Here is a 15,824-nt window from a genome sequence, read left to right on the forward strand (position 1 = left end):
AATATAGATTTTTTCCCCCTTGGGTTATTCTTGGTCCCATTCTTCAGTAGCAATGGAAATACAACCTATAACACATTCAAGTAATAAAGCAAGTAAGGGCACCATGTGATGAAGAAAATCACAAGGAAGACTGGGTTATACACAGGTGAAGAAAAATGTTTTGAGAATGAAGTAGACCTGTAAGACCAAGGAGACATGTAAAAAGAAATAAAACTATGCTGCTGATTACAGGTCTATGGTAAAATTGCAAGATCCTGTAGGTTAAGAAAATTCACAAAACTGAGTAACATCATGAAGAAGAGAATAGCTAGCAAGATAACACACACTATGACCCTGGTGTACAGCACTACATAAGTTGTTGTAAGTGAAGAAGCACAATTGATGAAGCAAAAGAAAGATGCAGACATTTCTACCCAACTGCCTGACGCTATGTTTGAATCCAGGTATACAAAGAACCGTCTACTTTGCATTTCAAAGAGAGTGCTGGTAGACTATAGAAAACCAACAGAGTGATATCAAGATAAAGTTAAGTTGAGGAAGCAGGAGTGGTGAGCTAGCTGAGAACAGCTGGGAGAGTAAAAGAGAGCTGGAAAGGGAAGCATTAATAAAAATATTGATTTTACTCTCTTGAACAAATACCAGCCAGTGAGATCCCTCAGAAAAGTACCATGAGATTTCAGAAAAGAAACAAAATTCCCACATGCAGAAGTCAGCAAAGCAAGATTTACAGAAGCTTAGAAATTATTTAATCTCCTTTCTCTAAAACACCATAATTAAACCTAACACCATGCATGTTTGCCAATATGAAATAGTATGGACATATGGTTAAAAAAGAATGAATAAGCAAATAATATTTAAGCCGGGGAGCATTGGAAGTGAGTGGGATAAGGGTGTATGATGTGAAGTTCCCAAATAATAAGTAAAAGTATTATGAATAAATTAATATCAAATAGAATAAGAGGCTTTGCTTTGAGGAAGAGAGGAAATAGGAGTCTAGAAAGTAAAGGAATTCCTCCATCCAGAAGTAGAGATGGAATGGTATGATCAACTTCCTGTATAAATACAATAGTATCTTCAAATTTATCACTTTTCTCTGGACACTTAAGTTCATCCAAATTATAGCCAACGAGAATGAGATGATTGGAACCAGTTGAAGATTGCTTTGGTCTAGCTCAATGCTCATTCTTTAGAAACCATCGTTCCAAGGCGTATTGATTTGCATCCTTGTTAATTGTCTCAGAAGACGAGTATGGAAGTGGTCACCCACAAAACATAAAGCACTCAATTGCTCTTGTATTTGTACAGCCAAGTCTCTAAAAAGATAGAGATCAATGAAGCCAGAATATAGAAACACAATGACCTCTAAATGAAGAGTGAAAAGTTAGTTTATAGTATTTAATGTAGAAATTTCATCTCAACAAATCACAAAGATCATTCTTAAATTGCAAGTTCTAAAATGTAACTGAATTTATTTTATTTTTTTTGTTAGATAATTTCCATGTGTTCACTGGTGTTTCAATTGCATTTCCAAGTCACTATAAAACAATTTGAAATCTCCTACAAGCTTTATTTTAATAATTTTGTTTCTGAAGTTATGCATTACTTTATTGTTATAAATGAAGCTTGCCAGCATCAGAATTAACTAAAGATTGCTCGCTCTTAAAGTTAATTTCAACTATTACTTCTCCACCACTGACTTGCTATGTGAAGTCATCTAAAGTAATCAATAGAAAATTCCCAGCGAAAATGTAGATCAATCTGGGCAATATAACCACAGTCAGCTCTGCACTGCAGAGGAAGAGCTCATGTGCCTGCATTTCTTTTTGCATTATGATGGGGCATTATCAAGAAGGTGTTTATGTAACATTCACTATTACCGAGTGAACAGATGGTAATTGAAAATAAATGCTAAATTAACACTCTTTATTTTGTATATAAGGAAACACAAGTTCTAGTTAACAAAATAATTTTGTAATAACTGAAAGAATGAAAATGATTGGAGTACAATGTCTAGAAAAGTGATGTAACAAAGGCAACATAATCCTGATAATACAAAACTGTCTTTTTCCCATTTGCTGTTATTTGTATCACTTCTCTAAACATCAATAAATATATTTTTTCACTGTCTGGTAATAAGCTTATTAAGAAATTTAGTAAAGTAGAAAATATTTTGTGTTAATATTTTTCTAACATTTTCTAACTGTGTCTTCCTTTGGCTTATTTAATTTGCTGTGAACCATCTGGATAATATTGTATCCAGAGAAGCCATGTTCCATTTGATTACATTAGTATTTTTGCTATTTTTCATCCATTTTCTCTATATTTTATTTTATTTTAACTTTTGACATACTGCACATTGCAATGACAGTTTGATCATCAATGGGAAATAACATGGAAGGTAATATAAAAAACCATTCTCCAGCCCAAAGCTAATACTAGCTCCAACATTCTCAATTTAGAAAGAAAAAAGTCTTCTGTAAACCCATGAGAAGGGATATAGAGTGATTTTCTTGATTCTGTTATTTAGACTACAGAAGAGACTAGAGGAAAGACTTTAGACTATAGGAAAAGATCATCATCAACCCCATATCTGACAGAGGGGCTGATCTCCAAAATAAATAAAAAACTCACAACACTTGATATCAGAAAAACAAATAATATAATTTAAAAATGGGCACAGATCTAAACAGAAAATTCTCAACAGAGGAATCTCAAGTAGCAGAAAAACACTTAAAGAAATGTTCAATATCCTTAACCATCAGGAAATGTAAATCAAAACAATTAATTTCGGCTAATAGGAGTCCACAGAGTCTGAACCAACAACCAGTCAGCTTGCATGAGACCCACCTAGGTCCTCTACATACTTGTGACAGTTGTGTAGATTGGTCTACTTGTGGAACACTTGACAGTGGGAGCAGGGCTTGTCCCTAATACTTTGGCTGGCTTTTGGGAACCTATTCCTCATGCTGGGTTACCTTGCCAGACTTAATACAAGGGGAGGTGCTTAGTTTTACTGCAACTTAATATGCCATGATTTGTTGATACTCACTAGAGTCCTGCCCCTTTGTGAACAGGAACAGAGGAGGAGTGAATGGAGGGGTGGAAGGGAATGGGAAGAGAGGAGGGAGGGGAAACAGTCAGGTTGTAAAATAAATTAGTTAACTAAATGTGTCAAAGGAAATATAATTCTACAATTTTTCAGAGGCAATGCTTCTTGAACTGTTTCTATATTAGTACCTGAAAAATGAAATCTAGCATTGTTTGTGAAGTTAATGGTGGACGCCTTGAGTGTGATAAGTACTGCACCCAAACCATCACTTAGAAAGTCTATTTAATACAAAAAAAAATGGAAAATTATGAAATGTAAAGCATGACGTTCATCTTCAGATTATATTTGGCAATAGGGGTTAAAGTGCCTTTGGGAGAATGAGATCAGTTTAAGAGACACAAATAGATATGTGGTAAGTAAATATATAGTTACATCATTCTACTCCCAGTCCAGGCCAATAGGAGTAATATGCAATATAAACCTGCGAACTATATAAGTATGAGTAGTAAAAAAATGATGGGTAAACAAGATGTCTTATGTTTTCACTGAGTGACTACAACAATGTGAAGAGAAACTTTAGAAATAAACTTCTTTCCATTTCACGTCTTAAGCTACTGGAGAGATAGAAGACCAGACCACCTAAGAAACAATTCTTTTGTTTTTCATTTTAACTTATTTCATTTTCAGAAGGTTTGATTTCTTCTTTCCTTCGATTTGCATGTTCATCCTCTACTCTAGTATGCCACAGAACCAAGGGAGATTAGTAGGTACTTTTTCTTAATTCTTTGACTCATCTATAAGCTCTGTTTTCTTTATTCTGTATGTTTCATTGTTAATTTTCAAGGCCAAGATGAATTTATATTAAATATGCATCAAAAAGTTTGAACCTTTTATTATATTATCAATATTCATACTGAGGTAAACACAGTAGAGAGTACAGTAAGTTGGCTTAGACCTTTATTTTGAAGGGAAAAATCGCTGGGACCAGGTTGAAAAGAGCCAAACCCCATCAGTCACAGGTTACTTTAAAAAGGAATCAAAAGTTATACTGTAGGTCAAAGCAAGATTACTGATGCCTGTAATTAAAACTTTATTCTATTAATTTAAAATGTCTAAAGTTTCCAAATTTGCTAGTATTTTGAAATTTATTTTCATATTTGATTTTCCAGCAATTCTCAGTGTAGGCATTATAACCCCATACACAGGGCTTGAACTCCTGACACAGAAATGTTTTTATTAATCTCCTGAACATTTATTCAAAAGAAGGACTAACTAAACTTAAAACCAATATTGATTGACCCAAAACATATTGTTTGGATGCCTTATGCTAGGTCTTGACATTCATTTTTTTTTTTTTTTTGGTTTTTCGAGACAGGGTTTCTCTGTGGTTTTGGAGCCTGTCCTGGAACTAGCTCTTGTAGACCAGGCTGGTCTCGAACTCACAGAGATCCGCCTGCCTCTGCTTCCCTAGTGCTGGGATTAAAGGCGTGCGCCACCACCGCCCGGCTTTGACATTCATTTTTAAACCTAACTTACGGCTTGCATGACTGTTTGTCTTAATTAATAGAGCTTACATTACAAAATTATTCAAATAATTTCTATGAACTAATAACATTTAAAATATTACTTTATCAATGACTTTATTTGCATATCTTAGTTACTGAACTGCCTCAAAAGACCAAAAACACTATGCTTAAATTAATAAAATAAGCCTTCCTATAGGCATTATTTTCATCCCTTTGTAATTCCAAAGATACTATATATATAAAATTCCATGTAATTCTGCTATATTCAGTACTGGATGGGGTTAGGTGGACAGAGTCCTTAATCACAAACTTTTTTATGTTAAAATAATAACATGAAAAGGAGTAAGAAACCTTATAAACCATCAAATGACTTTTACTTAAGGCAGAAGTTACTTTGCTCTAATTTCAAATGGGTAGATCAACCTGTGTTAGTAGATTTTATTGAGTGAAATAGCAACAATTTCTGGAATGAATCACTTTTTTTGATACTATATAGAAACACCTACCCACTATTTTTCATAATTTGAGATTAATAGCATCCCAGAATACAGCACTTATACCTCCAGAAAGAAATGCATTTATACTGGTCCGTTGTAGTACCCTTTCTTCAAGTATTACCATTTGACCAACTGCTTAGTGCATAGGGCTACCCTACCATGGGTTCCTTAAACTTTTTGTTAATCAAAACCATGCTCCCTCTCTACTTCTCTGAACATGCTCACCACCAAAAATCTCTAGTTAAATTGGAATGTAGGACTAACACAGGAATAGCAATTACACTGTGAGGTGATTGGTTCTGGGATAGAACTACATCAGGACAAAAGAGTGGTACCTAGGTCAGTATGGAAGAAAGAAATGCCAGAAAAGTCGATATATAACACAAGGCATTAGAAACCTGAGATTGACAGGAGGACCAAATGATGTCAAATCTGTGCTAAGCAGGAGTATTGATCATTGTTTCCCTTGGTACCGACACTATGATTTCATTAATGCACCCTAAAGCAGTGTTAGTGATATAGCAAAGAGACTCTTATCGCAGTGTTGCCTGTTATTGAGCTTGAAGTACTTTGCAATTAGTGAAAGTAATATATATGTATTTTTATATTCAGTAATTATACTTATCTTTCTGGACCATTATTTAGCTCCACTACTCAGGTAACTGAATGGTATTTCTGGAATTCTGTTTTGTTATCCTACCAATTTTTAGAAATAAAATGGGAAGTCAGCTCTTCTACTACTTAGGCTTCAACAGTATCTTTAGCTTTTAAAATATACACATAGAAAAAATGGTCTAAGGTAATTTATATTGACATGAGATTTTTTAAAATTTTAATACAATCTTTTCTCATTTTACATACCAATCCCAGTTATCACTTCCTCCCTTATTCCAGCTTTCCTTACCTTCCCCACCTCACTCCCATCCACTGCTCAGAGAGGCATCCCATGGGGAGTAAACAAAGTCCAGTACTTGATATGAGTTATTAAGTACATAAAACTTAAAACAAGAGACAGGTAAAATTGAAAACTCTATTTTGTAAAATCACATGGGTTTCCTATTCTCCAAGAAGTAATACAAAGGGTTTGCTGTAGCCAAACTCCTCCCCGCAGCTCCTCAGAAGTGGGAAGGATAACCAATAGGCAGAGACAAAGTTTAGTGTTGTATCTTGTGTCTTAAAAGAAATAGCTAGCACTAATGACATTGTCTTCTATGATTAAAAAAAATCATCCAGCACTCAATTTCAAATGGATGGTCTGTGGGATGGTTTCTCAGAAGGGCATTCACTAACCTCATCTTCCTATGGCTTTCATGTAAACATTTGGTGCTCCACTTCCATTCGTTCACCTTTAGAGAACTCAAGGCCACTTCTCTAGCTCCCACTAGAATTTAATCCTCATGATAATGGGCTTTAAATAGCATTTATCAGATAGTAAAGAAAGTGATATTATTATCATGGTCACTATGAACATAAATGAACAAATTCAAATCCTTAATTTTCCTCCATGGAAATGAGAACTATGACTAGATAGTGAAATGCTGAGTTCAACTTCAACTGGGCAACTTTTGCATCTTTTTGTGATTATAAACAACATGTTTTATTCCAAGTAAAGCTTCCATACACAGAGATATAAAGAGTCATATACTTTAAATGACTGAATAAATATAATTTGCACATAGATGTTTGTTTTTATATAATTCACATAGATGTTTGTTTTTACTTTACGTTTTAGAATACGTGAACTCTTCCTGGAGTGACATGAAATTTAGGGAAAGACAGTTTGATAGCAGATCAAATTTAAATTCTGATTCTAATTATTCGTCTGCACTTTAGAGTAATGAACAGAATTAGAACTTTTATATGCATTTGTTAGGAGCATATGCATCACCGCATCTGTTTCCTCTCTTGTATTAGTCTTTAGTGTTGCTATATTTATTTTTGAGGTTTAAATGATTTTTTAATGTAGGCGTGAAGCACTATTCAGTGCCTCAAGAACTCTTTAGAGAAGTCTGATGAAATATGACAAATTGCGTGGATTAGCAATCTACAATTGAATTTCTGATTCAGGAATGGAGTCAAGCCAAACTATCAAAATGTGTCCAATATCTATCTATCCCTCCCATAGTCTTCTCCTTTATTCATGGCGATTGGCCTTTAGGATGCATGTGAATGTTACAATGTTTGTTATTGAATAAAAAACAATTAATAATAGCTGTTTAAACAACAATTATTATGATCACTTACTTCTATTATTTTATTTTTAGCATTGTGGTGCATTTGGTGTGGGAAAATATGCTGTGGGAGCATATGCACAGGGAACAAAGAACTGTATATAAACAATTAGAAAAGTAAACTGCCTACCAACATAGCAGAAGAATAGATGTTAGTTATCTTGAGGGCTACTTTTCCGATTCTAGTTTCCCATTTAATCTTACCTTCCTTCTTATTGCTTTAACCAACTTTTCCACACTTACTCTGTGTTCATGCCAGGTCTTTATTATATGGGCTACCATGTTAAACATGAGTGGTTTGCTCGTCAGCTATGAAGAGAGCACTAAACCTGCCATGGCAAAGGTGAGTGGGGGGGTGCAGAGAGAAGAACAAGCATGAAACAGAGAAGGGGGAAAAGGGGGTGAAGACAGAATCAATGCAAATGAAGGAAGATAATGGGAAGAAAGACGAGGGGGAGTAAAGGTGGAAAAATGGTGGGAGAAACGACAGTATCAGAAGCAGTGTGTACCTACGTTTGCATTTTGCATGAACATATTGAACCAGGTCTGTGGACTTTCAACTTCTGCGTGGTTATATTTGAAGATTATTAAATAATTTTAATAAAGACTAAAGGTAAATCAGTAACAGACTACTTACTTAGGATATACATGCAAAAAAGTCCTGTGTTTGAGCCACAGCACTGGAAGAAGGAAATAAAATGATGGAAAATAAAAGCAAAAGCTGTTAAATATTAATGATAAAAACTGTGGATTTGGGTAATTCTAACTTAGGAACATGAGGTATTTATGCTGTGTAACTTTGCTAGATTCTGCTTTCTTTATTGAACTTTTCAAACATTTCAAACAACTATTCTTATGAACAGTAAGGTAAGATTTTGGAACAGAATTTTCAATTCCACAACTTAATAATGTTATTATCTATCTTATTTCCAAAAATACCCTGAATACATCAAGGAAAGTTCCCAAGCATTTGGGCAGAAGTCATTTTAACTCTTTGTGTTTTCACGGGCTCTTCCTTAGGTTCTAGTAATTAACAATAATCGTTCTCAAAATAACATATGTAAGACTCTTGACAATACTGTTAAAATACTATATATTTATATTAACTCAAATTTATTATTAATTTTGTCATCATAAAAGTTATTTTGTTATAACCTGAGTCATGACTGAATTAACTTCATATTAAGGGATATGGCATAGTATATGAGACAATGGAAATATATATACCATGTAATATCTGTAGAACATTTCATAGGTAGAAATGTAGAGGAAGTTACTCTTTTCATTTGATATTAATTATCAGGTGATCCAGGCTTTTAGAGAACACCTATTAATTCAATATTATTGTTTAAAGAAAATTTTAATGTAGTATCATCCTTTAGAATTCTGATAAATAAAGCCTGACAGATTCTGTATGCATGTGAGTTCCACATTATCGTGAAGTTCTCTGACTGCTGAAGCTTCAAGAAGACAAGTCCAAAGGAGAGCTCACTTAACACTCGGTCTAGCAGGATAGCTGAAAGTTTCCTAAGTGTTAAGAGAAGGCTGCTGCCTGTTACATCGTGATGGCTGAAGGCAATAACATAGTGTCTGGCACCTGACCCATTTCTCTCACTTTGTGGACTTAAAATAAACAACAGACAACATCTCCTTTTGCTAGTTATTTAGGGTACATAATGAATGAGAGTTTACCTTTTCTTGTCTAGCTACAACACCACGAAAGTTTTTGGTATCTCTACTTTTACTGGACTTTCTATAAGCTAGTTGCTTGAAAAAAAAAAACAACCTTTAAATTCTTTGGTTTCGCGCACATCAATATACAACATTTTTGATCACTCTGTCATTCCAAGCTAGTGCTTGGGTGAGGCATCTCATCACTTCTTTACTTGCCTCTGCATATTGTGTTTTATGAGGTTTATGCTAGGCATAATATAGATTATTTTGTATATTATATATGTAATTTCATATATATATACATATATATATACATATATATATGATTTCATCCTAGCAACCTTTGACAAAAAAGAAGTCTTTGTAACTTTAGTGTTTTGCTTTAGTCTGACAATATATTTACTCCTGAAATATTTCAGTTTGTACAGGTTAGGCTGAAAACATAATACATTATCAATAAATTGAAGTCCAGAAAAAAAAATTAGCCTTCTGGGTGCACTGCTCCTCTAACCTGGCTGAAAGCCAAGGTTGATAATCCAGCTTTACTTTATAAGTTTCCCCAGCTGCTTTCCAAATCTGGAGAGGCAGCATCAGCCAGAACCTTCCAGTTTGAACACTGTATGCTAAATGCTTCTCTGGTCCCCCTATGTAGTTGCCACTAAATGAAAGAGAGTAAGATGGTATTTCATCTCAGAGGCTGTTCCACACAGAGAAAGTGGGAGAACACAGATACATTAAACTTCTTGGCAACAACTCTTGTATGGATTAGAAACATTTATTTAGCATTTAAGAAACACTGGTTCTGGTGTTGTGATAAATTAACTGTGGTATTTTTTAATATGTCCATGGCACGCCTTCTTGGGTGAAGAAAGAATAGGTATCAGATGTAGCAGTTTTCCTGCCAGACAAAAATCTAAGACTTGTTTCTTCAGGTGAGTGTATATACATATATTACATGTGAGCATGTGTTTCCATTTTGTTTTCCAAATATTGAGACAAAACTATGATCTACACATTTATATTCAGGTGAATTACCCACTGGTTTGTTAAAAATAAGATATAATAAAATATTTTTTTATTTATAAAATTTTCTTTTACTTAAGGTTTATGCATAAATTTTATCTGTGTTTTCTCAACAAGAGTGACTTTCATGCTATAGTTTGAAAGTAGCACACATGGCAATTTTCTCACAAGGTTCCCCCCAATCTTCTCCTGCCCATAGAAGCTAAGCATCCTAAGGTTGCCCGAGGATTCTCTACTGAACAATGGCAACAAAGATAGTGAATTAAAATCTCTATTTCTGTGCTGAAGTAAACATAACTGGCAAGGTTATTTTCTTTATTCAATATATATATATGTCTTAGGAGTACCGGTTAGACCCTTAGAGCCTTATGGCCCGTGGTTTGTATTCTTGACTTATACTTGCTTCACGGAAACAGATAACACAAGGCATGTATTACCTGTTTCTGAATACAGAATTGGCACAATTCTAGTTAGAAAAAAAGATTAAAATAGTTACTTTGATCTGAAATAAAACCATTAAGACAATTTAGGGGAAAGCCATTGCCTCCTAGTTTGGGAGAAATTAAAGTAATTTTAGTAAACTCTGTCTTCATCTGTTTCCTCTTATACTAAGAAATAAAGAATTTTAACTAGGAAGTTGACAAGAAAGTGGATAACGGAAGCCTGAATTATAGAAAGACGTCACTGTCTTGGTACATAATTAACATTGCAACAACTACGACATGAAGCTAATGAACAGACTCTGAGAAAAGACACTGAAGGCATGCAGAGGAGAGTCTAAAGAGACGGTGAAGTGATGAAACTTTCTTGAAGCTAATTAAGGTTCAGGACAGAGTCAACCGTAATAAACAGCGCAGCACTTCTAAACAGTGTTACAGAGACCAAAAACTGGATCCTGATATAATTAGGACATATTTAAAGGAAGTAAGTTTCTAATATTTTTAAACTTCAACTTCTTCTGACATACATAATGGAAACACTAAAATCAACTTCAAACATCCCACTTTTATTGTGCAAGGGACTTTGGAGGTGTGTGTGTGTGTGGGTACAAGCTGTTTGTTTTGCTCCTCACAATCTAGGAAACGAATATAGCATATATTAGTCTAAGATGTTTTCATGTCTAGTAGGAGCGAAGGAACAACATATATTTCATTATAAACAGTTTCAAATGTGTATGCCAGATATTTCTCTCAAGAATGCCATCAAGACAGAGAACACATAAAATCTCAGGTCATAAGAAGAGTTCTCATCTTGGAAAATTTGCATGCCATGTTCCCAGTAATACTTACTAGGTAACAATTAAAACACCAGCCACAATTACCACGAAGGTTGAGTTTGCAAAACTGGTGATTTCAGTAGGACCAGAACTAACCTGTTATCAAGGCAGATGTTTGGGGTGCATATGCTGGGGTAAGTGTCTAAAATTCATTTGCTGTTGCAGTTCCTTTTTTACAGCAGGACAGTCTGTTCTATATACAGGGCAAATATAACTTCTATAAAACATACTGACAGGTATGTACACACATTCCAGAAAGGGAGATTGAATCTGGCTCTAAAACTATCTGCTTCTACATAAATCTTTCACAAATAAAACTTTAGTGCATTTCACTTGTTTATGAAGCTAAGCCACGCATACCTAGTCATTGTCAATTTCAACAAATTAGGGAAGTAACTTACCTAAAGAAGCATCTCATTATTTTTTTTTCTTTTGCTAACTTGAATTTATCCGGAGTTAGAAAATAAGATATCCAGAATTCAGGCTTACTTGACTCCAGGTTAATTAACGGAGCTTTCTGTTCATGCCATCTGCCTCTACAGGATTCCGGGAGCCCTTGTCAGCACCACTGCTGGTGTCTGAACTCTTCCAGCAGTCTTTTTATTTATACACACATTGTCCTTTTCAAAACAAGCAGCCAGCTGGAATGATTCAGACCTCTGTTCAGCACACCGTTAAAATGCAGCTTCCGTCTTGGACACGAGCATTACACCCGGGAGCAGATTGGGTAGAGCAAAAAGGCTGTGAGAACTATTTAATCACCGGAATACCAGCTGCTCCTGTCTGCTTCTGTGCCTGCCGCTGCACCTCTTGCTTAGCTGGAGTCGCTCTTTCCCTCCCTCGTCTTTTTCTCCTATCTCCCGAACTATGAAGGCAGCTCTGCCGGGTTATGATTGGTAGAAATAGCCAATTCCTTCAGCTAATCATCCTCAAGACTTTCCAGGACCCGAAGCTGTTGTGATGTCATCCAGTCAGTGGGATGTTACACATGAACACATTCCAGCAGAAGCTAATTCAGCAACCGGCTGCCTTTCCCCCTCACACAACACTGATTGATTGGATGTTCCTTGAGGATTTGTATAATCTTTCATTGTACAGTTGGAATGTTACATGCAAAATCTGCGCATAACATTCCACTCTGCAGCTATGACGCTGTATCAACTGTTGTAGTGGGTTAATAAAAGTTCCTGATGGGGCTTTCTGCTGTGAATATGTCCCAGTCAAAGACTCAACTCCAAAGGGAGCAAAAATCCAGCAAAGAACAATAAAAAAACTTGGAGAAATGCATGTAAGCTACCAAATTCTGAAAGTTATCATATTATAACCAGGTGTTATAAGTAAGAACAGATAGCAGGATTATGACTATGTATTGTTAAGTAACTGAGGTAAAATCAGAATTACTGTGAGAAGCTACATTTCAGTTTCTCAAACTTTAAAATTATCCTCCATATATATAAGACGATGGCATCCTTTGCTCACTACAAACTCTTGAAAACACATGAACAGATGAGACGTTAAAGTATATTTATGTACTTTGTGTAAGGTCCTTGTACTTTTTGTAGCAGAATGCATATGCAGAGGCAACATGTTGCAGGGAGGGTCCTTTGCAGACTATATGATTCTTGTTATTTCAGTATCCTCTTTAGTACCAATTATTTAATTAAATAGAACAACACATACACACACACAAATGAAGATTTGTTTCAGGAAAGAATAGAGCTGTGGACCCTTCTATGTTATAGTTCTCTGCTGTGTGTGTGTGTGTGTGTGTGTGTGTGTGTGATCAGTGATAGGTGGTACATGTAGGACCAAGGTGATTTCAGAAAATACCTATGACTACAGGTATGATTGGTAGAAATAGCCAATTCCTTCAGCTAATCATCCTCAAGGTGGGTGGTAGTAGATAAGCCATTAAAGTTAATATTTTTGATATAATCTGCATCCTATCTAACTGGTGTTAACGTATGCATAGCATGTGTCTGCTAGTTGCAGATAATCACATGCATATCAAGCTGAGGACAAACACACCTATCAATTCTGCAAAGAGTATTTAAAGGTTATGTATAAGCATTAAGTACAATTTAGAAAGTTATGACTCATGTGTCCACTAATTTTCAGGTAAATAGGAAAACAAATATCAAAGGGATGTCTTTGGTTATAAACCTTCAAGAAGGGTTCAGGAAGGTCTCCTTACTTGCTGTCAATATTTAAGGGGGGCAAAGATGAATTTGAAGGTCAAGACAGAATTTTTGTAGAGAAATTCATTAAAATTGAGATGCATAAGCATATTGCACATAAATCTTTTACCAGTACTATAATAAAATAGTATTAAAAGGAACACACTATTCCATGATTCAATGTAGATAAATTTTAAAAGCTGATTGAAATTTTCCATCTTGCATAGTTTTTGTTTGTGGTGCTGGGGATCAAAACCAGAGCCTTCCAATTGCTAATAAAGCAGTTTGTCATTGTACATGCTCCCAGCCACACTTAACTTCTTCTCTTTTCTTTTTTTATTTAATATTTTAAGTTCTTCAGAAACTGCTTAAGTGAAAAGAAACATTACTGCAAGATACTTGAGGTCATTACACCATTGCTATATTTCTGTTTCAGAGACCTATAAAGAAGCAATGTCATACGAATGGTTGCACTTATTGGAGTTAAATGACAGCTCAGTTATTCTCGATGCAAAACTCTTCCATAAAAACATGGACCAGGATTCAGAGCCGTGGCTGAGATGAAGGTGAATAGTGTAGACTAAATACAAAGGAAGTAAGTTGATCAGAACAGTTTTTCTCAACCATTAGTCTCCACAATGATCTTATCTAAAGATACATAATAATTACTCAAGTGAGATTATAAATACCATTTGCATACTATGACAATGGATATGTTATAGTGTTAAAGTCTGTTCTATGATACAAAATAGAATTTATCAAATATAATTATAAAAATATCCCAAGATAGGAATTCAAATTTTATTGTAGTAGAAAATAAGATTTAATTGACATTTTCTTTTTCTTAAAAAGATAAATATCAGGACAGAGTATAACACAATATGCATAAATGAGTTCAAAACCACTACAAATATATTTCTTCTCTTGAACTTTAGTACATGGACTAATGAATATATTTCTTCTCTTGAACTTTTTGGTGGGAACATGTTAAATAAGGCAGAATACAGAGGGGAATTACTTGCCAAAGCTTTTGTTTGTTTACATGTTTGTTTGTTAGCTTAGATTACTTAACCTGAGTTCCACTATTCAATGGCCTTGTACTTGGGCCAGATAGACCATCTTTTCCATTAGTTTGTAGTAAGATACGGCACACAAAGCTCTTAGCTTACTGCTATAGTTGACTCACATAAAATAGATGCTCTTAATTTTGTTTTGACACCATGTTAAAGATAATCAAATTTTTTCTTATTTAGTAAGTATGGATTTAAACTCAGATGTCAGTGGGTCTTTACCAACATGAATTCAATATATTGTACCAGTCAGGATTATAACTTCACACAATATGCTTTTGCAGTTTCTTTGGTAAGATGTAAATTCTTTGACCAGCTCAAAATCTCTTTGTTCAAAACAATTTACCTTACTCATAAAATTTCATTGTCTGGTGGCATTTCAACAAAACAGTAAATGTGTGTGTGTTGTCTTAAATATCATTTAGAAATTAAAAAATTGAAGAATACATTGTTTATTATAGAATTAAAATGAATAAATACAAATAATAAAAGCAAATATATAGTATTCTAATAATATATAATTTCTAATATATTTATATTAATGCCTTAAGTTTTGGGAGGTATCTTTGGTGGTGTTGTTTTTCTGGTGATGGGGTCTCCCTAAGTGGTCCTAGCTGTTCCAGAGCTTACTATGCACACCAGGTTGGCCTAGTTCTGCCTCTGGAGCACTAGAATTAAAGCTAACACTGGCTCAAAGCTTTCATTCCAAAGGAAGGTTTTTGTTAAGCTAATTTATTGGGAAGGTGAAATTGAGAGATTAATCACAGATTTTAGAAGACTTAATTATAATAGATTTTATAGCATACTTTATTATTATTAAAAATTCTTAAATGCAGTTCTTTTAAATAAATCATATTTTGTGTGTACAAGTTATAAATAGATGATATAAAATATATTTGCATTGTTTCCTGTTTTCATTTATTTATTGTTCCCCTAATTTTGACTGAACATAATTAATTTAACTGAAAACTTAACCAAATAAAGTTTTTGAATGCTGGAACATATAAACTACAATGTCATTTTCTGTCCTTTTCTTCCATACTTTCTCAAAAATGTTCTGTTAATTTTTCTATTATAATTGTTCTATTGGTCCAAGTAACACAAAAGGTTTTGACCATTATTGCAAAAGAAAAGCAATAAATTAAGTATATTTTAATACATAACGGCGTCATGTTTAGAGTCAATAATTTCAGAGGTGAGTGTTTCTAATTGGGATGAGTGAATAATATAAAATTCTCTTTAAGGGAGGAAAAATTCCCCTTGTGTTAGCAAGTATACAGAGCAGACTCGAGTGATGACTA

The 15,824-nt window shown here is 34.4% G+C and overlaps 1 protein-coding gene across 2 annotated transcripts in view; it reads right to left on the bottom strand.

Annotated features, from left to right (window-relative positions):
• Positions 1-12,132, bottom strand: part of Ndst4 (N-deacetylase and N-sulfotransferase 4) — a 270,125-nt gene extending 257,993 nt beyond the window's left edge. For both annotated transcript variants that reach the window (XM_041650698.1, XM_041650688.1), the window contains exon 1: positions 11,678-12,132. The gene's annotated coding sequence lies outside the window, so the exon portion shown is untranslated. The remainder of the gene's footprint in view (positions 1-11,677) is intronic.
• Positions 12,133-15,824: the final 3,692 nt, after the last annotated feature.

The sequence above is a fragment of the Microtus oregoni genome, unplaced genomic scaffold, assembly GCF_018167655.1.
Source record: "Microtus oregoni isolate MIOR12 unplaced genomic scaffold, Mior012 000000F_ref0000247, whole genome shotgun sequence".
In the NCBI taxonomy this organism is placed as follows: domain Eukaryota; kingdom Metazoa; phylum Chordata; class Mammalia; order Rodentia; family Cricetidae; genus Microtus; species Microtus oregoni.